Source organism: Amphiura filiformis, chromosome 14, assembly GCF_039555335.1.
Source record: "Amphiura filiformis chromosome 14, Afil_fr2py, whole genome shotgun sequence".
Classification (NCBI taxonomy): domain Eukaryota; kingdom Metazoa; phylum Echinodermata; class Ophiuroidea; order Amphilepidida; family Amphiuridae; genus Amphiura; species Amphiura filiformis.
The window spans coordinates 21,296,097-21,319,462 of record NC_092641.1 but is presented as its reverse complement, the minus strand read 5'-3'; the positions used below and the strand labels follow the sequence as shown (position 1 = coordinate 21,319,462).

At 36.2% G+C, this 23,366-nt stretch overlaps 1 long non-coding RNA gene across 1 annotated transcript; it reads left to right on the top strand.

Annotated features, from left to right (window-relative positions):
* Positions 1-11,593: 11,593 nt before the first annotated feature.
* LOC140168968 (uncharacterized) lies at positions 11,594-12,324 on the top strand. Its single transcript, XR_011861299.1, has 3 exons — positions 11,594-11,686; positions 11,876-12,019; positions 12,217-12,324. It is a non-coding gene; the product is annotated as an uncharacterized lncRNA (long non-coding RNA).
* Positions 12,325-23,366: the final 11,042 nt, after the last annotated feature.

Here is a 23,366-nt window from a genome sequence, read left to right as displayed (position 1 = left end):
CAAATAGGAATATATATTGTTTTAACTTATTTTCTTAATTCATTTGTTTCCTCCTTGTTTCCTTTATACTTTAGCACATTGGGGATCGTGGAGTTCCTGGGGCACGTGTAGTCGAACGTGTGGTGGTGGAACAAAGGCTAGAAATAGGAATTGTCCTACAGGTGGTGTCTGTAGTGGATCAACTCGTCAAATATTGTCTTGCAACACAGCAAGGTGTCGTAAGTATTGAATTCATATAATCCCATATAATTATATTTTCAGACGTTCGATAATTGGAAAAATTTAAAGGACAATACCTATTTAGACATCATTGTTATTATTATTATTATTATTATTATTATTATTATTATTATTATTATTATTTTTATTATTATTGTTATTATTATTATTATTATTATTATTATTATTATTATTATTATTATTATTATTATTATTATTATTATTATTATTATTATTATTATTATTATTATTATTATTATTAGTTTTCACTGTCACTGGCCCGAACAGATGAGGCAATACAAAGAAAATTGTTATTTTATATATCAGCTCATAATTCGACAATGCGAGCCACCCAATCCAACGTGATCTGAACCTTGCGTAAATTATAAACTCGGTCCTTTTATTCAAAACTACAGCACCTTAAGTCATGATTTTTGTAGGATATGTAAGTTCACCAAAGAACATAACAATTGTTCAAAAAACCGAATGTAGAAAAAATGTTAGGGCTTCCTCATCAGCAAATGTTACAATATGGCTTTAACCAAATTATATCATTAATAAACGCAGCAATAATAGGTAAATATATCATCATCTCTTTAACGGAACTTTCAAACTTTCCATAGAATATTGGAGTTCATGGAGCTCATGGGGCAGTTGTAGTAAATCATGTGGTAGTGGAACTAAGACTAGAACCAGGACGTGTTCTGTAACAGGGGCTTGTAGTGGATCGTCTAGTGGGTCAAATTATTGCAACACGGAAATATGTCGTGAGTATAATAAAACCATATCATCATGTGAATTTCACTTTCATTTTAATCAGATGGTGAAAGAGCAATTAATTATAGTCTACTGGTCTACTAGTCTACCGATGTCTACGTTTGGAAATCACAATGTCTCTATTATGATAAATACAACTTCAGATCTGGATCCCGATATTATTAGCATTACTTTAGACAACATCCAAAATACTGACAGTGGTTTACCCACTACCGCTTTGTTCTTAATGGTACAAATCGCTACTTAAATGCATCTACTTGTTCTATTTATAATGTATAACTGCATCGAATAAATGCAGCAGTAATAATTAGAAACATCTTCCCCTCTTTGACGGACCTTTCAACTTTTATACAGCAAATTGGAGTTCATGGAGCTCATGGAGTACTTGTAGTCAATCCTGTGGTAGTGGAACTAAGACTAGAATCAGGACGTGTTCTGTAACAGGGGCTTGTAGTGGATCGTCGAGTAGATCATTCAATTGCTACAGTCAAACCTGTCGTGAGTATAGTATATTATATCAGTAATAAATCCAGCAATAATAAGTACATGTATCTCACATCTTTGACGGACCTTCCAACTTTTTTACAGCATATTGGCGTTCATGGAACTCATGGAGTAGTTGTAGTCAATCCTGTGGTAGTGGAACTAAGACTAGAACCAGGACGTGTTCTGTAACAGGGGCTTGTAGTGGATCGTCGAGTGATTCAAATGATTGCTACAGACAAAGCTGTCGTGAGTATAGCATATTATATTACTAATAAATCCAGCAATAATAAGTACATATATATCACATCTTTGACGGACTTTCCAACTTCTATACAGACTATTGGAGTTCATGGAGCTCATGGAGCAGTTGTAGTAAATCATGTGGCAGTGGAACTAAGAGGGGAGAAACTGCTTTATTAAATACCACACATTGTTTCTTATCACTGAGATAATTTTGAATCCATGTAGTAGTGGAATTAAGACAAGGCAAAGGACGTGTTCTGTAGCAGGGGCTTGTAGTGTATTGTCGAGTAGTTCAGATAATTGCAACGCGCAATTATATCTTGAGTATGTATTCACCATAATTATTATGTCACTAATAACTGCAGCAATAATAGGTACCTACACCCTCGTCTCTTTGACGGACCTTTTAACTTTTATACAGCATATTGGAGTTCATAGAGCTCATGGAGTAGTTGTAGTAAATTTTTGTGGTAAATTTACAAACAATTTTGCAAATTTTTGATTTTTTGTGGCTATTTTACTAGTTTGTTGGCTATTTTTAATTTTGTTGGCATTTTTTAAATATATTTAGCGATTTTGCGGCTTCACCTGACTCTCAGTACATAAAGCACTCTGTTGGGACCGTTGAAGCGGTTAAGGGCCACGCAGGATCACTCAAAGTGGGAAATTGTAGACATTGTTTTGTATTGTATTTTTTAAAATTAGTGATGATACGTATATAAAAGTATACATTTTCAGAAGGGAAATGATGCAAGGAATCCAACTAGAACAGCGGATTCCTGCAAAAATGAGCAGTTTTTGAGAAAAGCGACACATTTGATTTTCCATGCCAATTTTGTTTTGGTCCACCATAACAACTTACAATGTACCCTAAATATCCAAATTGATAAATTTGCATATCTGTTTTCTAAAGACACAAAACTAGATTCGGTTTTCTCAAAATTTTGAATTTTTTCTTCATTTTAAAAATATGGGTCAAAAAAGGTCAATTTTGACCAAAATTTTGGATATTTTAAAGTATATTTTCAAAACGAAGAAAAATTTCAAAAATGTGAGATAAAATATCAAATATGCATGAAATGTATAGATTTACATTACAATATACATAAGAAATTAGTACTTTTTTATTCTGGATATAACCACAATGCAATTTAATGGATTGCTTATTGTGATGATTTTTCACATTTACGCTGAAAATGTTATCTTTTTTGAGTCTGTAAAAATGAAAAGAGACCCACATTAAAAGGATCAGATAGCCTTTGATCAGCAGCTTTAATTTCACTTGAATTGGAAATTGTCGTTCGCCACGCATTTGTCCAATTTATTTAAGGACAGGCTACCATTTTAGATCGAAAATGGTAAAATTTGTTCCAAAAGAAAAAACACTGGGGGCGATAAACGCAACTTTTGCCTCGTTTCAAAATATGACCCAGGTTTTTACATCAACCTCCCTGTGGCGTACCAGTGGCATGTAACAATCTTCAATGTGGGCTTAACTAGTGATGAGTCGTTGTGTTTAAAGTAGTATTGGTTGGTTCTGCGAGTAGCATCCTTTCTATATGGCATCTTTGATTAGATAGACCAACAAGTTAAATCTACAATGTGTGGGATGAGACTATGGATCGTGCCTAATGCATTTCACATCGAATATTAACGTGTTCAGAATCTTCTTTCAGCCCTCACGGCCTGCACTTTTAACAGAGACAATTCACCACTGTGTGGTTACACTCAAGCAACTGATGATGACTTTGACTGGACTCGGCGTAGCGGTGGTACACCATCAAGTAACACAGGTCCGTCCGGTGACCACACAACTGGAAGTAAGTACAACCTAGAAACAACAGAAATGTCAGGTTATAATCTTGCGACATTTCGAAATGTCAGAATATTTATGCAGTATGTTCATGTGTATTGGTAAAAAAATTGTGCTGACATGTATAGGGAGTAAGGTGGTTTGGCAGTGATTTTCTACATCCTATTTATCCTAATCCTGATTTACACACCTGAATACTATAGCTCTGACACCCGGCTCTGACACTACCCAGTACTACAAAATACTACTTGATATATGCACTGTTCATACGTGCCTCCCACGTGATGTGATGACGCAATCACCTTAAGTGATATACAGGCACGCTTACGCTGGCCAGGCCAGCGCAAGATCCATGGCAGAAGTGTCGCCGACCTAGTGTTTGGCATGCGAGGGTTCTCGGGCTCGAATCACAACCAGAGCAAACATCTTCTTTCTTAGTTTTCTCTCTTTATTCCTTCCTTCTTTCCCTTCACCAACCACCCTGGGGCGTTAGAGTTAGCTATAGCTGAATTGACTGCTTCATGGCACGTTCTTTGAATTGATAAGAAAGTTAATAATTGAGATTTTTTTCAGGGGGGTGCATTGGAGGAAGTGAATTTTAGGTGGGGGCAAAATAGACAAAGTTTGCGCAAAATTGGCGCAAAAGTGGAAATTTACGTAATTGGGGGAGCTCAAAAGTGGGGGGGGGGGTGCAAACTGACAAACCTTGAAAAACCTTCTCCTAACAAAACATTTTCTTAAACTTTCCAGAACCACTGAACACACACCTTTTCACTTGGAGAAATAAAGTATAACAGTCATGCTGTTTCACTTGTTTGTTTTAATGAATTTTTTCATGATGAATTCAAAAAAAATTATGGTCATGAACATACCATTTACAATTCAGATATTTTTTCATATTTAAAGAATGTTTGAAACGCAGTCGACATCCGCTTGCAGAGGGTTAACAAGCAACACTGACACCATCAGTGGTTCTTATCAATGAAATGCTCTTTAAACTGAGCATTATTGCCACGCAATTTTGCAATCTGTTGAATTTGGGGTTAAAGTTTCCATAATTACTTAAACAGGTGGACACTACATCTATTTGGAAGCAAGTAAACCGAGAGTTACTAATGATATTGCTCGTTTGATAAGCCCTTCAATTCTTGTAAACGCGGGAGGCAGAATTTGCATCAACTTCTGGTGTCACATGTATGGAACCGACATGGGAACATTGAGAGTATATGCAAGGACAGCTGTTGGAGGAGATACTGAGTTGTGGTCTGCATCTGGAAACCATGGCGATAAATGGTTCTTTGTTTCTCTGTCACACTCTAACCAACACGTGGACTTCAAGTAGGGATGACCATCATAATTTCATGTTGCCCCTATTGCTACAAAAAATTGTTTTCTGGAAAGAACTCATCAACAGAAGTATTTTGGTGGTTAAATGGTCAAAATCGGTCAAAAACTTTTCGAATTATGAATTTTCAAAGTTTCCCATTCTGACCGGTCATTGAACGAAATAAATTGACAAAGTCTAAATATAGCAATGTGAGCAAAATTGGTATAAGCATATATTTACCTTTTATATTTCTTTATTTTAATATATATGCAAACATGAAACAAGCATATTGTGAAAGTATCAAAGGGTTTCTTATGAAATGGCACTTTACTAGTCAATAGCATTAAGTATTTCTTCAAACCGAGGCACTGAAATCATGCTTTTAGAAAACATTTGCCAAAAATCATCCATAATGGCCAAAGTGGCACAAAATCAAAAGTCCAGGTGAACTTTTTTTCCACAACAATATACACTACACATAAGAAAAATACTAATGTACTACAAGGGATTTTCAACATAGGAATCCAAACAATCAAGTACCAACATGCACAGCTTTGTCCTGATATCACTTCTGGGGTTTTAACAAAATGTTTAACCTCTATTGTGATTGGCAGCAGCATAAGGTATCTCTTTGATAGCTGATAATGCCCAGCCATTCAGCAAGTGGCTAATAACTGACCATGATAGGCTTGAATGAATACTGTCATGTGCTACAAAACCATCACACTCCAGGGACTGGTCACTCCATATGCTACAGGGAGCACAATACTTTAACAATGGAGTGAAAGACTCATTATTGATTAGGCGCGTATTTTAAAAGTACAGCTCCTGTGCGTGTATAGCAGCAAGTCAGTGCAGATGGTATAAATATAAGAAAATGTTTAGGGTTGAAATCAGGTGAAAAATACATTAAATGAGCACGAAACTTCACATTTATGTTTAGAAAGGTGTCTTCTTAGCATGATTCGAAAGGAATATGGACATTCCAAAGGGAAGCTGGTGATTTAATTTTTAACTCGAGATCTACTTGTTCAATATTTTAACCTTTGTACAGAGAGTATGATAGAGGTATTACTAGCAACTCTGCCAAATTTCAGCTCAGTAGGCCACGTTTTTCACCTGAAATTATTGACATGAATATTTTGTGCCATTCTTGAGCAGTGCTGAACTCAGCCACTGGCAATTAAGCGCACTGTGGTGATGGACCAATTTTGATTCGCACTTACAGGAAAATGAAATAAGTTATGTTGCTGTAATTTGCAAGATATAATTGGCATTTACTACCCCAATTTTTACAGACAAATATTGAAAAATAAAAGAATGAGATCAATTTAGAAATGTCTGTGCAAGTAGTGCACAGTTGAGCTCCCTGCATGTCTATGGGAGTGTTCTAATCAAGTTGATGGTTCATTGGTCATCCCTACTTCAAGGTTAGATATAGTCGAGTAGTAAAAGTACACATAACTAATGCAATATTAGAAAACCTTTATTTTCATAACACGCTATTTGATATTGTACTGTATCTAAACAAATATAATTCGATTACGTCAAGTTGTTGTTTTTTTATCTAAATAAACATAACTTCATCACTATGTAACTATTCATTTCGTGAACATGGGGATCATTGTACATGTTGTACGAACGAACTATCTTCAAGTAACATGTATCTTTACTTCGTATTCCGCAGAGAAACGTGATTTATTTCTTACAATGGGGATGCGTTTGCGAACTTTATAGAATTTGAAAAGACCTTTTTTCTGAAAATTAGTTTGATGCCTAATGGTGATGTTGTACTTAATTTTGCACTTTTAAATCGAGCGCCCTTTTCCATAAATATGCGCTTGAGTGCTGTGTGTCTTCATACAGAAAAGTAGACAGGGGGTGCAATTACAATGCGAGCACTTCAGACCTCTCCCCTACTTCACTTGTTTAGTGAGATTTGTAAGTACCCAATATTCATGCTAAAGACTTGCAAGTATATACAAATGTTTATTAATTACGGACCAGTAATTTGTGTAAATATAATATATGCAACTCTTCAACATATTTATCGAGTACTCTCAATTATCAGAGAGCAGTGGAAGATGTTAACGACCGTGTTGAAAAGTCTAAAGTGACAAGTTTTGTGTTTAAAATATAAACAGTGAACATAATTAGACAAATGCTTTTGAATATTTTAGGTAGTTTTTGTTGGATTCAGAGGTTCAGATTATACAGGGGACATGGCGTTAGATGACATTGAAATTGTTGGGTGTGGTAAGTGTTCAACCTTACAATGGTTTTATTTCAAACCCGAGACATCAAATTCAGTTTTATTTTTGTTTGTTTTTTCAAAACTAGCCATCTGATATTTTGTTGTTTTCGTGATTGTTTATTATTGTGATGTTTCATTTGCCAAACGGTGTAAGAGAATGTATAATCTCCACAGAAAGAATGTCCATTCTTTATTCGGCATATAGATTCACCAGAATTGTCTGATTGAAATTATTTAAAAGGTTCTAAAACAAATCCAGTAAATAGGTGATATTGACATACTTCAATGACCTTTCGTGCTTAACACAGTACTTTCTGAAATTTAAATAACCAGCTTTCTCGTCTGTGGCTTTCTATTGGTAACTGACGTAGATGGCGCTGTTAGTAACTGGACATACATGAAGGAAGTAAATGACACAATCCCCGTTGAGTGTATTAGCCTGGCATCTTTCTTATCCAAATTGATTCCTTTATGTGTCTTCCTTTCCTGTTGGTTTCAATGTCTCTTATTTTGGCTTCGTCCCATCCGATCACGTGATTGTCTTCAGCGTGATGGTCCGTGCGAGCAGATTCCTTAGGGCCGCTTTCAACTGATGTTTTTTCTTTAGGCCTGGTGGAAGGTTTTTTTTTCTGATTAAGATTTATGCTCTTTCATTCTCGTGCCAAAGTGTCTTGAGGTTTCACCCATGTACGATTTGGGTCAACCTAAACAGGAGATATCATGCACACAATCTGCTTCTTTAATATTCTCTTGGTCTTTTCCGAGAGGCCCTGCTTTAGACACACACAACTCCGGATTTTGGTTTGTGATCTTTGGCTTTTCGATCGCTGGGCTTCGCAACGCGAAAAAGCTTCCCTCATGGGGGGGGGGGGAGTTGGCGCAGCTGTTATTCTCTCGCCACTGAGGTCCCATGTTCAAGCCACGGCGCGGCCCTACGACTCATATCTACTTGGTTTATCCTGATTCCATGCTCGCTCCCGCAGGCTTTCTCCAGGATCTTCGATTTCCTCCTGCTTTCAAAAATCGGTGATTAGTAGTTTGGTTATCAAAAGCTTAACATGGTCCATCAGGTTCCAAACTTCAACTTCAAGTTTGGGCTAAAATCAGGAGCGTAGCCAGCTTTCTTGGTCGGGGGAAGGGGCAAAATAGAAATTACTGTCGCAAAGTCGAAAAAAATCCCGGTTGCATCATTTTACCTGGTTTATCGTAGGGAGATAGTAAAGTTTTCGTGCTTCCAAAAAAAAATGGTACAATGTGCGCGCGTAGCGCGTAAAAAGGTGGTATTTTACACTATTTTGCCCCATAATCGAGATGAATTTTTTTGTCAGAGGCGCACTTTTCTCTTTTATTTTTTGTCAGGGGCACTCTTCCCACTTCGCGCAAACATGTCCCAATAACACCGACCGGCACAAAATATGCTCGCTCCCCTTTGTCAATGCTTCATCCGCTATACTGATGTGCATCTTCATCTGTTCCTGTTTGAGGGCACAATTGTTTAACTCTTTAACCCATTTTATGCGTCAAACTTGAAACCTTTCTCGCGTTTCGCGCGCCATGTGTCCGATAACGCGCATTTTCAGCAAAATGAACAAGTTTTGTCTATTCTGTACTGTAAATTTGGGTAAAAAGCTAAAGGGTTCACACTTTTCCACATCCTATTACATGTAGTGTACAAAACATTCTCGATATCAATGTTTTGATTGATTTAATGGTGTTTTTGTTTTTGTAGTGCAAAATAATGAATCGCTGAAGATAATTTTGACATTAATTAACCTTTATTCACAGGTTTTAAATTTTACAAATAAACGAAAGGTATGTCAAGTTATGTAAAGTAATGGTTTGAAATTTGGGGGAGGGGGTATTGTTTGTGAACCCTTTATATTTGATTGTCAATGATGTGAAATTTTGAGCGCTCATATACAAAATCACCCCATTTTTGACGTTGCCAACACCGAATGATCCCTTTTTTCTGAAAAGTTCTACACCGATAGACCCCTCGTTTCAAACGCTGGTGGGTACAGGTACGTCACTTTCATATTCGAGTGCCCCCCCCCCCAACCGGGAGTACTGTAGCAGGTCATTGGGTAGATTTGCTTTTAGACCCATTTGTGATTGTAAAAAATCATCGTAATTATGGACAAATTGGTGCGAAAGGTTAAACAATGGCAAATGTGCCTTTCTTCAACTTATGCGCAAAGAATTCCCATTTAAGACCACATAATTATTGAGAACATGAAAGAGTCTGTTAATGCCCGAAATTTACCTTCATTATTGCCATGATTTATTAAGTATAATGTGGAAAATTTTACGCGCTACAGGCGCAATTTGTTCAGCGCGTCTATGAGAAGTTCATTCTGGGCGTGACTTTGCCAGGGGATGTGATGTAGAAATGTTTGCCCTGTGCATCTTCCATTCTAGCCCGAAAAATACTGTTTTGGGCCAAAATAGGATAAAATTGTAGTACATCTCACATCTTTGACTGACCTCTCAACATTTATGCAGCATATTGGAGTTCATGGAGCTCATGGAGTAGTTGTAGTAAATCCTGTGGTAGTGGAACTAAGACTAGAACCAGGACGTGTTCTGTAACAGGGGCTTGTAGTGGATCGTCGAGTGGTTCAGATGATTGCAACACGCAAAGTTGTCGTAAGTATTATAATTCATTAAGCATATTATACCACTAATAAATGCAGCAATAATAAGTGGATGCATCTCACATCTTTGACGGGACTTTCAACTTTTATACAGCATATTGGAGTTCATGGGGTAGTTGTAGTCAATCCTGTGAATTTTCGTTCCTATCCATGAAAACGTTATCCCAAGTCAAAATGAATCAAATCGAACAAGTCATTAATAAACGGGAGTGCAAAATCATAAAAATGCGTTTTTCTCAAAGAGTCTAAAATGACTCCTAAGCAGTTTTGCAATTCAACTCTTCAATTATATCTCAAATCTTTGACGAACTTTTCAACTATCAACTTTTCTACAGCATATTGGAGTTCATGGAGCTCATGGAGTAGTTGTAGTCAATCCTGCGGTAGTGGAACTAAGACTAGAACCAGGACGTGCTCTATAACAGGGGCTTGTAGTGGATTATCGAGTGGTTTGGATGAGTGCAACACGCAAAGCTGTCGTGAGTATGATATTAGGCATATCTTATCACTAATAAATCCAGCAATATTATATACACATATCTCAGATCTTTGACCAATAATTGCAGCAATAATAAGTAGAGACATTGTCCCCCTTTGACGGACCTTTCATCCTTTTTCTAGCACATTGGAGTTCATGGAGCTCATGGAGTAGTTGTAGTCAATCCTGTGGTAGTGGAACTAAGACTAGCCTCGAACCAGGACGTGTTCTGTAACAGGGGCTTGTAGAGGATCATCGAGTGGTTCAGATGATTGCAACACGCAAAGTTGTCGTGACTATTTATATATTAGGCATATCATATCACTAAATAAGTAGATACATTATTCCCTCTTTGATGGACATTTCAACTTTTATACAGCACAATGGAGTTCATGGAGCTCGTGGAGTAGCTGTAGTCAATCCTGTGGTAGTGGAACTAAGACTAGAACCAGGACGTGTTCTGTAACAGGGGCTTGTAGTGGATCGTCGAGTGGTTCAGATGATTGCAACACGCAAAGTTGTCGTAAGTATTAAAATTCATTAAGCATATTATATCACTAATAAATGCAGCAAATAAGTGGATGCATCTCACTTCTTTGACGGGCCTTTCAAATTTTATACAGCATTTTGGAGTTCATGGAGCTCATGGAGTAGTTGTAGTCAATCATGTGGTAGTGGAACTAAGACTAGAACCAGGACGTGTTCTGTAACAGGGGCTTGTAGTGGATCGTCGAGTGATTCAGATGATTGCAACACGCAAACATGTCGTGAGTTTTACTCAATCATCTTTATTAATCGAAAGAAGAGAAACGTTCAACCCTAAAATCAACTGAGATCCATATCGATCTCAGGTAAGGGAAATCGCAATTATTTTTCATATTATATTACCAATAAATGCAGCAATAATAAGTAGAGACATTGCTCCCTTTGACGGACCTTTCACCCTCTTTATAGCATATTGGAGTTCATGGGGCTCATGGAGTAGTTGTAGTCAATCCTGTGGTAGCGGAACTAAGACTAGAACCAGGACGTGTTCTGTAACAGGCGCTTGTAGTGGATCATCGAGTGGTTCAGATGATTGCAACACGCAAAGTTGTCGTGAGTATGATAATTAGCATATAACATTACTATTAAATCCAGCAATATTAAGTACATATATCTCACATCTTTGACGGATACTTGCGTACATTGGTGACGATATCCATATTAAGCATATTATATCACTGATAAATGCAGCAATAATAAGTAGATGCATCTCACATCTTAGACGGGCCTTTCAAATTTCATACAGCATATTGGAATTCATGGAGCTCATGGAGTAGCTGTAGTCAATCCTGTGGCAGTGGAACTAAGACTAGAACCAGGACGTGTTCTGTAACAGGGGCTTGTAGTGGATCGTCGAGTGATTCAGATGATTGCAACACGCAAACATGTCGTGAGTTTTACTCAATCATCTTTATTAATCGAAAGAAGAGAAACATTCAACCCTAAAATCAACTTAGATCCATATCGATCTCAGGTAAGGGAAAACACAATTATTTATCATATTATATTACCAATAAATGCAGCAATAATAAGTAGAGACATTTTCCCCCCTTTGACGGACCTTTCACTCTCTTTATAGCATATTGGAGTTCATGGAGCTCATGGAGTAGTTGTAGTCAATCCTGTGGTAGCGGAACTAAGACTAGAACCAGGACGTGTTCTGTAACAGGCGCTTGTAGTGGATTATCGAGTGCTTCAGATGATTGCAACACTCAAAGCTGTCGTGAGTATGATAATTAGCATATAACATTACTATTAAATCCAGCAATATTAAGTACATATATCTAACATCTTTGACGGATACTTGCGTACATTGGTGACGATATCCATATTAAGCATAATTATTATATCACTGATAAATGCAGCAATAATAAGTAGATGCATCTCACATCTTAGACGGGCCTTTCAAATTTTATACAGCATATTGGAATTCATGGGGCTCATGGAGTAGTTGTAGTCAATCCTGTGGTAGTGGAACTAAGACTAGAACCAGGACGTGTTCTGTAACAGGGGCTTGTAGTGGATCGTCGAGTGCTTCAGATGATTGTAACACTCAAAGCTGTCGTGAGTATGATAATAAGCATATAACATTACTATTAAATCCAGCAATATTAAGTACATATATCTCACATCTTTGACGGATACGTTGCGTACATTAGTAACGATATCCAAACTGGTGTTAGTTGCACCAATCGCCCTCTTGAAAACAATATTCGGTCCGTCAAAGATCGGAAGATGTATTTACTTATTATCAAGATATACTCAGGAAAACAATATCCTCGGTTTGCTCCATTTACATTGACCATTATGTCCTTTTAGACTTCAGCAAGTCCAAGAACGATAAAATGAATTCCCTTTTTGGGAAAGATACGCCTTTTTGGCGTACTCAAAATCTCCTTCGTTCAGGCTTGAATATAGTAGCTCTTTGGCTACGCAAAACATTGACTGGTTTGCAAGTGCTCTTATTTGAAAACATGTATATAGGTGCAATCTTATAGCTCACACTTGGAACATTCTCATAAATCTGAAGCAAAAATATCTTCTTGCTTCTCGCCTTTATAGCACTAGTAAACTGGAAAGTTCCAATTCAATTGATAGCTCATTCTTTTACATTCTATTACTCTTAGGACCCATTATTCAAAATCGCGCACTGTGATTCGTTAAAGCACGTCACGTGAGAGCTCATTATTCTTCAATAATAGGTCAAGCGCCGTAACACATTCTACGCACAGCATTACGCTTGGTTACGCGTGCAATATTTCCGCGATACTCGCTGTCACTTACGCGTACGCGCTCCACCTTGAAGTAAACAATTAAAATATTTGTGCCTAAAAATTATATTTTCTCTTTAAATCGCACTATTTTCTGGTAATAGAATAGAAATAAAGGGTGCAGCATTATCCTTTACACGCAAATAATGTGTCCTCGGCAGTAAAACCGTTTAAATAATGGGTTCGGCTGCGCCTCACCCATTATTTACGTTTTTACTGCCTCGGACACATTATTTGGGTGTAAAGATTACCCTTTATTTCTTAATTCACATTCCTGGGGCTGGGGATCACAAAATGTCCTTTTAAATGTAATATAATTGCGCATTTTTGCGTATTTTCAAAAGCTGGTGCGCACATTTTACTCTAAAAAATAGCGCATTTTCCCTATGCTTATGTATACAGTATAAAGTCTGATCATGAGCTTTGCGACAACACCAACAAACGGTTGAAAGCAATCATTTTCTTACAACCTGTACAGCTGTAGTGGATAACGGTTGTGTTTTGTTGTCTTCCAATTTCCTCTTTCCAAAACTATTACAGACCATGAGCACACATTGTCACATGTCACTCGTAGGGTCAAAGGTCACAGATATGTCTAGTTTTTTCTGCTATTATCTTACCTACGTTGCAAAACCCGGTAGTAAAACTTAGCGTAAATGGAAAAAAATTAAGCCTTTACAATTAATTGAAAAATGAAAACTTACACACACACACATAAAATTATACAAAGAACGTTTTCGAATTCGTACGCATTTTGTTTTAGTTGTTTGTGTTAATGAGTTGACTATTTACTCAGTTATTTCAGCAAATCTGTCATCACTTACCACTGTTCAACCTTCAAGTGAACGACCAATTATCACATCGCATCTGATAACTACAAAGTTCTCATCCACACGAGGAACATCTTCCCATATCTCACCACCTTCACCAAAATCAAGAAGTGATTCTCAGTCCACAACATCGACGGTGTTCACTATAGGCAAATCAAATTATGTTATGACTCAAAACTAATTGCAATAGAATCCATTTCACATGCATCCATCTTCCAAATGCTCAGAAAAAAGGCCTACATATCAAAGGTCTTTAAAATTTATGATAGTCATGTAGGCCCGCCTAGCATGCCAGTCTCGTGTGTTAATGAGTTTACTATTTTCTTCATTATTGCAGCAGCAAGTCTTTCATCACCAACCACTGTTCCACCTCCAAGTGTACGACCAATTGTCACATCGCATCTGATAACTACAACGCTCTCATCCAGACGAGGAACATCTTCTCATATCTCACCACATTTACCAAAATCAAGAAGTGATTCTGAGGCCACAACATCGACAGTGTTCACTATAGGCAAGTCAACTTATGATATTACCGAAAACGAATTGCACTAGAATCCATTTCATATGCATCCGTCTCCCAAAAGCTCAGAAAAAGCCTACATATCAAAGGTCTTTAAAATAGTCATGAAGGGCCGCCTAGCATGCCAGTCTCGTGTGTTATTGCGTTCACCGTTTACTCCATTATTGCAGCAAGTCTGTCATCACCAACCAGTGTTGAACCTTCAAGAGAACGACCAATCACATCTCATCTATTAACTACAAAGCTCTCATCCACACGAGGAACATCTTCCCATATCTCACCATCTTTACCAAAATCAAGAAGTGATTCTGAGACCACAACATCGACGATGTTCACTATAGGCAAGTTAAATTATGATATTACCCAAAACTTATTGCAATAGAATCCATTTCACATGCATCCGCCTCTCAAAAGCTCTGAAAAAGGCCTACATATCAAAGGTCTTTAAAATAGTCATGTAAACTCGCCAGGCTCGTGCGTTAATGAGTTGACTATTTACTTCATTGTTACAGCAAGTCTGTCATCACCAACCAGTGTTCAGCCTTCAAGAGAACGATCAATTATCACATCTCATTATTTAACTACAAAGTTATAACTACAAAGTGCGTGAAATTATTGATTGGCTCCAAACAAAGGATTTGAACCGGTGTCCTTCACCGTAATCATGGCGCAGTGCAGTCCATTCAATCAATTGTTGTCATCAACCGATTTGGTCGTAGTGCATTTGTTATGTGTGTGAGACGAACTGTCGCAGTAGATTGCAATCATGCTTTTGTTGAATGCATTTGAGTAGTCCGCCATATTTACGGTATGATACGTCATATGCACAACCTCAAAATATGAAATAACCCAATTAGAGGAATACAATATGCATTTTACCCACGCTCTGCAGGGTTTATTGTTCTATTGTTTCCGATTAGAGCGCTGACATATTGGAAAACGTTGCCAATCAATATTCATGAGAGTATACATTCAACGTCCAGTTGGGTGACTTGTGTTTGGCAGGTTTGAAATACATCTGACCGGGCGTTTTAATTACGTACAAAAATAGTGTTGACTCGTCGCTATATGATTTGGCATCATTCCCATTACATTTGGGTTTTGGAAAGAACCTTCTGTTAAATCATGCATGACTCAATTACAAATCTCTACATCCCTTTCTTCTTGTCTATTGATATTTTGAATAGTGTTTATCTTTCCCTAATAGATAGCGCCCTGATCGATTCTTCCTGCATATCAATATGCTCCATTTACATTACATTACAGAGATCGGACACTAATCCCTACCAGAGAGTTGATATTCTTGAGAGGGCACTCTATTCACGTGGTTTCTTTTCCAACGCTAAAAGATCACGAATTTTGGTGGTTTGCAAATGAAAAGTGTCCGCACTATCGATTGATTACGTAACTGTTATGAATAATTTATTAGGTTTTTCAATGCAATCGCCTCGACCCATTAATACATATTATCTGTATTATCAAGGTACTTGGAATAGCAATCCGGTGAGTTCACTGAACTACGCCCTAATACTGATGGCGTTTTAATGGCGTTTAATGACGCTAATCCTCTCCATACACAGATGAACAAATACAATAGATGAAGGTCAACACGTATGACCTCCTATGTGACATGTTATATGTGATGTACAAAAACCTGAATATCATAAAGATCAGTATTCGTTTGTGCATATGAACTGGACATTTACGTTGCTAGATATTACTCATTATATATAGGCCCTAATGACAAATATTGGTATTATGACAATGCGGTATATACATTGTATATAAAACGACTAATAGATCCTACTATCATGGCGTCAGGTCAATGTTCATCATACCCCGTATGTTTCTTAAAATTCATTCATATTTGAGACAAATTGCTGTGCCAATTTTATTGGTGCACAAGTAGATCCGTGTTTTTTAATTTTCATTTCCTTTTAATGAAAGAATTAAGGTTTTCCACTGCACGGGGGCCACAAGGGTGATACTAATTTTAATGCTATATTTTCAAAACGAATACGTGCTCCCGGTTGGCTCTATAGCGATTTCACAGAAAAGGTATTTCTAGTGCAATGCAGCGTCGGACTCTAGCTGAGAGCGTAGCCTAAGTCATTCCGGACTCCAAAAGGGCTCTCCATACACAAATGAACAAACACAAAGGAGGTAGTCTCCTCCGTGACCAGCTTGATTTCGATGGAGCGGAACCAAATTGGCTGCGGAGGAGACGGGTCATTTTTCCATGCAAATTTTTCAGTGTCAGCCGCCTGTCCCTACCATAACAAATCATGTATACAATGATCACATATATTACAGGTGATATAACAGGTCTATATTACAGGATTAGATTAGTAAACTATGATCTATTTGCAAGTATTATAATGATATTGATTGAGTAGGAAAGATGTGATACTATTTTTTTGTATAGTAGTCTAGTTGCCGGCGTCTGGTATACATAGAATGTTTTTTTTATGATGATGACATGTATGATGCAAACTCATAGGTGTTGTGCGTTTGGCAATTTGGGAGGGGTGGGGTTCAAAATGACCCCATAGGATTATAAAATCAAAATTTCAATTGCTCAAATACCTCTTTCAAATATATCAAATTTTTACATAAATAAACAAAATAAATAAATAAATAAATAGATAAATAAACGAAAAAATTGAACAAATTGTAGCGTAGCATTAAAATCATAAATATAACCATTGCTGGCAGGAGGACTCGAACCAACGATATTGACATCAGCAGTCTGATGTTCTACCATTGAGTTATGACAGCATCTAGTGATGAGGGTCGAGTTTTTAGCTTATACAGTGTTTGTCTGTGATAATGCCGCCTCGTGAAAGAAATAAATATAAAATCTCAATTTTTAATTTAAATTTATTTGATAATTTTCTAACCTATATTTTCTTCAGAGCAGGGACAAATATTTCCCCTTTTATCCAATTTGACCGCTAAATAAGAATCTATATACTTCTTTTATTACTTATTTAATTCCGCGATTTGTTCCATTAAGCAATATAAAAGATTAATGTCAAGCATCTCACAACAGATATTTAGTTGGCTTAGTGGTTTTGCACAGTGCTTTTTAACCGGGAGGTACCGAGATCGATTCCCACCTCTGCCTGCAATTTTTTTAAAGACTGGGAAATAATAACCTGACATTCGCCGCTGACATTCGTACTGCAGAAGCTCCTTCCGTAAAAGGGTACATTATTTTGGCACAACATTATATCTTTTTTTCCACATTGCTGGTATTAAATATCAAATGGTCATAATTGGCGGTCACTTCAAATCACCCCCAACTGAACGAGGTTCAGGAATGTCCTCTCATTGTTAATTGTTGGTTAGCCCACCACTTGAACAGGATTTAGCCAAAGCAAACAAAGACTTAAGCTTTTTACTAATGCTATACATAAGTATAATTTATTTATTTTATTTATTTATTTGGCTTCATACACTGGTTACAATATCAAATAACAAAATTAGATAAAAGATGGATAAATATATTGCACAAAGTAAAAGTATAAAAGACATATAGATATACATGTGAATAAAACGCACCACGGATCCAGCACATGTAGGAGAGATACCAGTGTAGAGGATTGGGATGAACAGGTGCATATCACCTCTAAGACCATCCCACCTCAAGATCAAAAATTTAATTAAGACACCCTACAAATAGCACAGCTGCATACGGAAACCCACGTACAAATGTCAGCTGGCCGAAAATTTAACTCAAAATGAGAATGCAAAAAATTAACCACATTGCTTTTAAAAACAGAAAAAGATGAAGAGGACCTAACACTAAGGGGAAGCTGATTCCAAATTGGCACAATGCGGTTAAAAAAACTGGACTTAAAAGCTTCCGTTTTGCAGAAGGGGATCCTAAGGCGCAAGGTGTCACATGTTGATCTTGTGTTGGGACGGTCTTGCCCAATCTCTGACTTGTAAAACTTGACATACTTGTAGACATCCAGACTTGTAAAATAAACAAATATCAAGTTGCTCTCTACGAAGCGTGAGGGGTAACATACCCAGATGGCACAACCGCTCCCGATAATCCAGATCAGGATAGTGCATGATGAACTTGGTAGCTCGCCTTTGAACACTTTCGAGACACTGAATATTGTGTCTGGATGTACCACTCCAAAGGCAGCTATCAAATTCAAGATCACTCCTGATCAATGAATTATACAGGGCTTTAGTGATTTTTTCAGGTGCCTTAAAACCAACTGTGCGCATGATGAGACCCATTTTTTTTATTGCACTTTTTTACCAATCTGTTAATATGGTCGTTCCAATCAAGTTTGGATGTGACATCAACACCAAGATCTCTGACAGATTTGATTGCACTAAGTTTTGTGTTATTCATAAAATAATCAAAATTCACTAACAAACGTTTCCTTGAAACAGTAATGACTTGGCATTTTGAGGGATGAAAATTTAATTCCCAAGTATTACTCCATTGAACAAGATGATAAAGATCTTCCTGAAGCAATTTGCAATCATTGACATTTTTTACATTAATGTAACATTTGCGTCATCCGCAAAGAGTGCAACTTTTGCATGTTGGACAATGCTAGGCAGGTCGTTGATATATAAAACAAAAAGTAAAGGGCCAAGGATGGACCCTGTGGCACTCCAGAAATAACAGGCAGCCAGTCAGAATAAACCCCATCAACAACGACCCTCTGCCGTCTGCCAGTTAAGTAAGCCCTAAGCCAGTGCGAAAGATCTGAGTGGATACCAAATGAGCCAAGTTTATGAATAAGAAGCTCATGAGATACACTGTCAAAGGCTTTTGAAAAATCAAGATATATCATATCAACCTGCCCAGCATTGTCCAAGTATAAGCTTATTATCCTCTTCAACAATATGATTAAAGATTGGTGCTTGACTGGAATTACGTGCTAGTGTCATTGGTTATTGTTAAAAGGCAATAAGGTGTGTAATTGCAATATTTCCTCTGAATAGGACAGACTCTCTACATCGAACCATGGATGCTGAAGGTTCGCAATACTGTTATTAGCTGTTATTTAGGGGAAGGTATCTTCCAACCCCAATTTCAAATGCATTTCTTAATTCCAATGTATATACCTTTATATTTTAGGGATCTCTGTAACACTAGGTATCTTCTTTATTGTGTTTGCTACTGTTATTGCTATTGTAGTAGCTATATTCCGTAGGAAACTAAGGAAACTACGCAAACAACGGTAAGTAAAGTTTGCCTTAACCCCGGGCTTTAACACCTGTCATGCTTTTCTTGTTAAGGCATCATACACATACATCTTTACCATATATTTAGTATAATTTATGCAATACAATAAATTGTGTTATTTAGCAATCCTATATCTAGATAGCCTTGGGAGCACGTGGATTAACTTGATGTTTACATAGCGTTGGACTAGCTTATGATTGTGCGGTTGCGATTGTACGTGTCCATGTGCAAGACAAGTTTTGTCTCTCCCCACACAAGACAAGTGTAAAATTTGAAGAAAAAACTCAAAGACAGCTGTGTGATATCCTAGTGTAGCGGAATGAAGGCGATGATCACTATACTATTCAGCAAATTACTTCAGCGGTGTCCGTCTGCTCTGTCTGATTAGCGTGTAAAAAGAACTAGATCATGCGATACTACGCAGGTTGACTAGCGAGGTGCCATGTAATGATGACGTGATTAAATTAGCCAATCAGAAAGCCACTTCCGTATACGCCATAAAGTGCGCCAAATTGGCAGACCGCTGAAATACTGTGCTGAAAACTATAGCCTATTGTAAACTGTATTTATAGTAGTATATAGCCTATTGTAAACTGTATTTATAGTAGTAGTTACATGTTTATTATTTTTACTTTCTTTCTCGATTTATTTATTTATTTATTTATTTATTTATTTATTTATTTATTTATTTATTTATTTATTTATTCATATATTTATTTATTTATTTATTTATTCACTATTACTTGTTGGCTACATTTGGCGTTTAGTTATACAAAATTTAGATTACAAATTAGTCCTGTCGACTTATTTTTTACTGTCTTGCTTCAAAAGGAATCAATGTTTCGGGTGTGTTCTATAACAAAAGATATATGGCAAAATATACACATAATTTGGAACGCCCCCACCCCCGAAAAAAAAATAGATGTACGCACACCAATACCATTCTGGAAACGTTCTATAAAGTGTAGGGGGTTTACGTCACGGGTCTTTGATGTGATCATTCATTAATTTTTCTTACAAAACAATTCTAACCTGAATAATGCCAACAGCTATCACACTAATAAACTGTATATTTTGTAACCTTTTTAACATAGATTTTCATGTTTATATCAAATTATTCACCTTTTTCTACTTTTTGTCGTAATCTTGATTCTATAAACTGTACATTTGTGTGCAAATTGAGAACGCTATTTACATACATTTTAAATATAAATTAGCCAAATAATATGAGTTATTACTTACATTTCATGATAAAAAGTTTTTTTGAAAATTCCCTTGTCATGTGTTAGTCTGTTTGCTGATATTCTAATGACATATTACAACTATCTATCACCTGTAAACAGGTAAACAATATTTTAGATAAATAGCGCCATCATTGTTCAATTTTTCCTAAAAATGACTCAGTTTTACATACCATCAATCAGTTAATTTGCTCCTTCCTATCAAGTTGTTATCTTCCTTATCTTTTCACTAATTCAGACGAAAATCTTCAAAACCAAAGTTAGCGGATGACCATGATGAGAACCTGTATGACAAAATTCCTGCCGTGCGGAAAGGAGTGTATGATGATAAACATGATAAAAGTACCACATTTTATGAAACACGTATAGATGACAATAATATTCCTCTGTATGAAACACGTATAACTGGTGATATTTAAGATTTTGAGATTATTACGCTAAAATTGACTTCTACGTGTATGCCAGTAATAGTAGAGTGCTTTTGAATGGATTCGACTTGTGGTATACAGGGTGTCCCAGAAAGAACTGATTTTTATATAATCCGGAACTGAATTGTTTAGGTATTTAAACGCATAAACCAAACCAAACAAATATCAGATTCCACAAACTTTTGAATGTTGATAACTGACCGCTCCGTTTTTTAAATAGATGAATACAAAACTACCTAATTTTCAATCCGTTCCGCGGAGGTTAATATCTACCAATGACAATTATATCGACGTTGATGAGGCGCAGTGATTAGCACTCCAAATACAGATCATCGATTGATATTTGGATCCGTGGAAAGGTTTGAAAATGAGGGAGTTAACTCGTAAAATCCTTATATTTTAAGAAATATTGTCAAAATTCAAAAAATATGTGACAACTGATTTCTTTAAACACATTAGTTATTTATCTATGTTGAGTTGTGGCATTAAAATACCCAAACAATTAAGTTTCCGACGATACAGATCTTTCAGGGACACCCTGTAAGCGTACTTAGCACTGGCTTCAGCCATGATTGGTCTATAGCTGAAAACCACCAATCATAGATAACTGAACATAAAACTAAAACACTCGTCAGGGATATGCCAGGTTTGAATTTCTTATACTGTATTATAAACTCTCTGTAAAGAAAGGATTGCTAGGGTAGCTTCTTCAAAAATTAAAATTCTCCTGAATTTCATGAGTTTCTATTGTATTTAGCCATGCTACTAATGGAATATATATTATAAAATGCGAATTTACCATCATTTTGTAGGATAAGATCACATTAGGATATGTAAACAATTTGTGATACAAAACAAGTTAATGAGACAGATGTCGGTAAATTACTGAGAAAATTGTTCATATGGACAAAAATGCTCTGACACCCATTTTAGCGAGTGACTTTTAGATTTGAGTTATGATTTACGACCAATGGTTTTTCGTTTTCAACTAAGAAAAAAAGGCCCACTATAATCGGTTCTTTATTTTTATAACTCAGCATACAAAACAAACATTTAAACATTTGCTTTTCTTGCTCCATTTTTGGCCAAGAAAAAAAAAAAAGATCAACAACGAATCCAGGTACTTACCGTTAGTTCGTTTTCCTATTGTTTTTTTTTATATTTACAGTAAAGACTAAAGACACAAATTTGGTTCATTCTTTTATTTATAATGCTCGGAATGTAAACTTTAAATAACGTTTTCTTGTATTTTATTTTGGTCTAAATTGCAACCGAAAAACAGTAGAAGTCGACAGTAGAGGTCGTTGTTCGTTTTAATTAAAAACGGAAAAGCGAATAAAGTCGTTTAACGTTTTTATGTTTGTATAAAATCAAAATCGTTCTGATATGCAAGTTTAGAGAAAAATTCAATGGTTATTTTAAGATTATATTCTACTCATATCAAAAAAATAATACAACAAATTACAAATTGTGTGTTTTTAGTTTTTACTCTTAACAAAAACTGATAGGAAAACGAACTAAGGGTAAGTATCTGGGTTCTTTTTTCGTTTTTCTCTTATTTGTATTTTTATACTTTAGCTACATACAACAGAAAACGATCATCGTGGGCTTTTCTTTCGTTTTTTTTTTTGTGGAAATGAAAACGATAAATGATCATAGTGGGCCGTTTTGTTTTTTATAGTTTACATTATGATTTCTAAACTTTGTAAATATGAATATTTGATAAAGTTAGCGTTGTCATAATCAGTGTATGCCATCAATAGACTTACACGACCATAATCTAACATAATTTATGCATAATAATAATAATAATAATAATAATAATAATAATAATAATAATAATAATAATAATAATAATAATAATGATTATGCATTGCATTTTGTATAATGATACTTATTTAAAACCCCTTCGGACACGAAGGAAGATGGCTTGATCAAAAAAATATTATTTATGCTTATAACTATTTTGGATAGTAATTTGTGAAAAACTAAAAAAAAAATAATTACCTCATCAATTATGCAAATTAAGGCCTGTGTACAAATTGTCCACATTGTG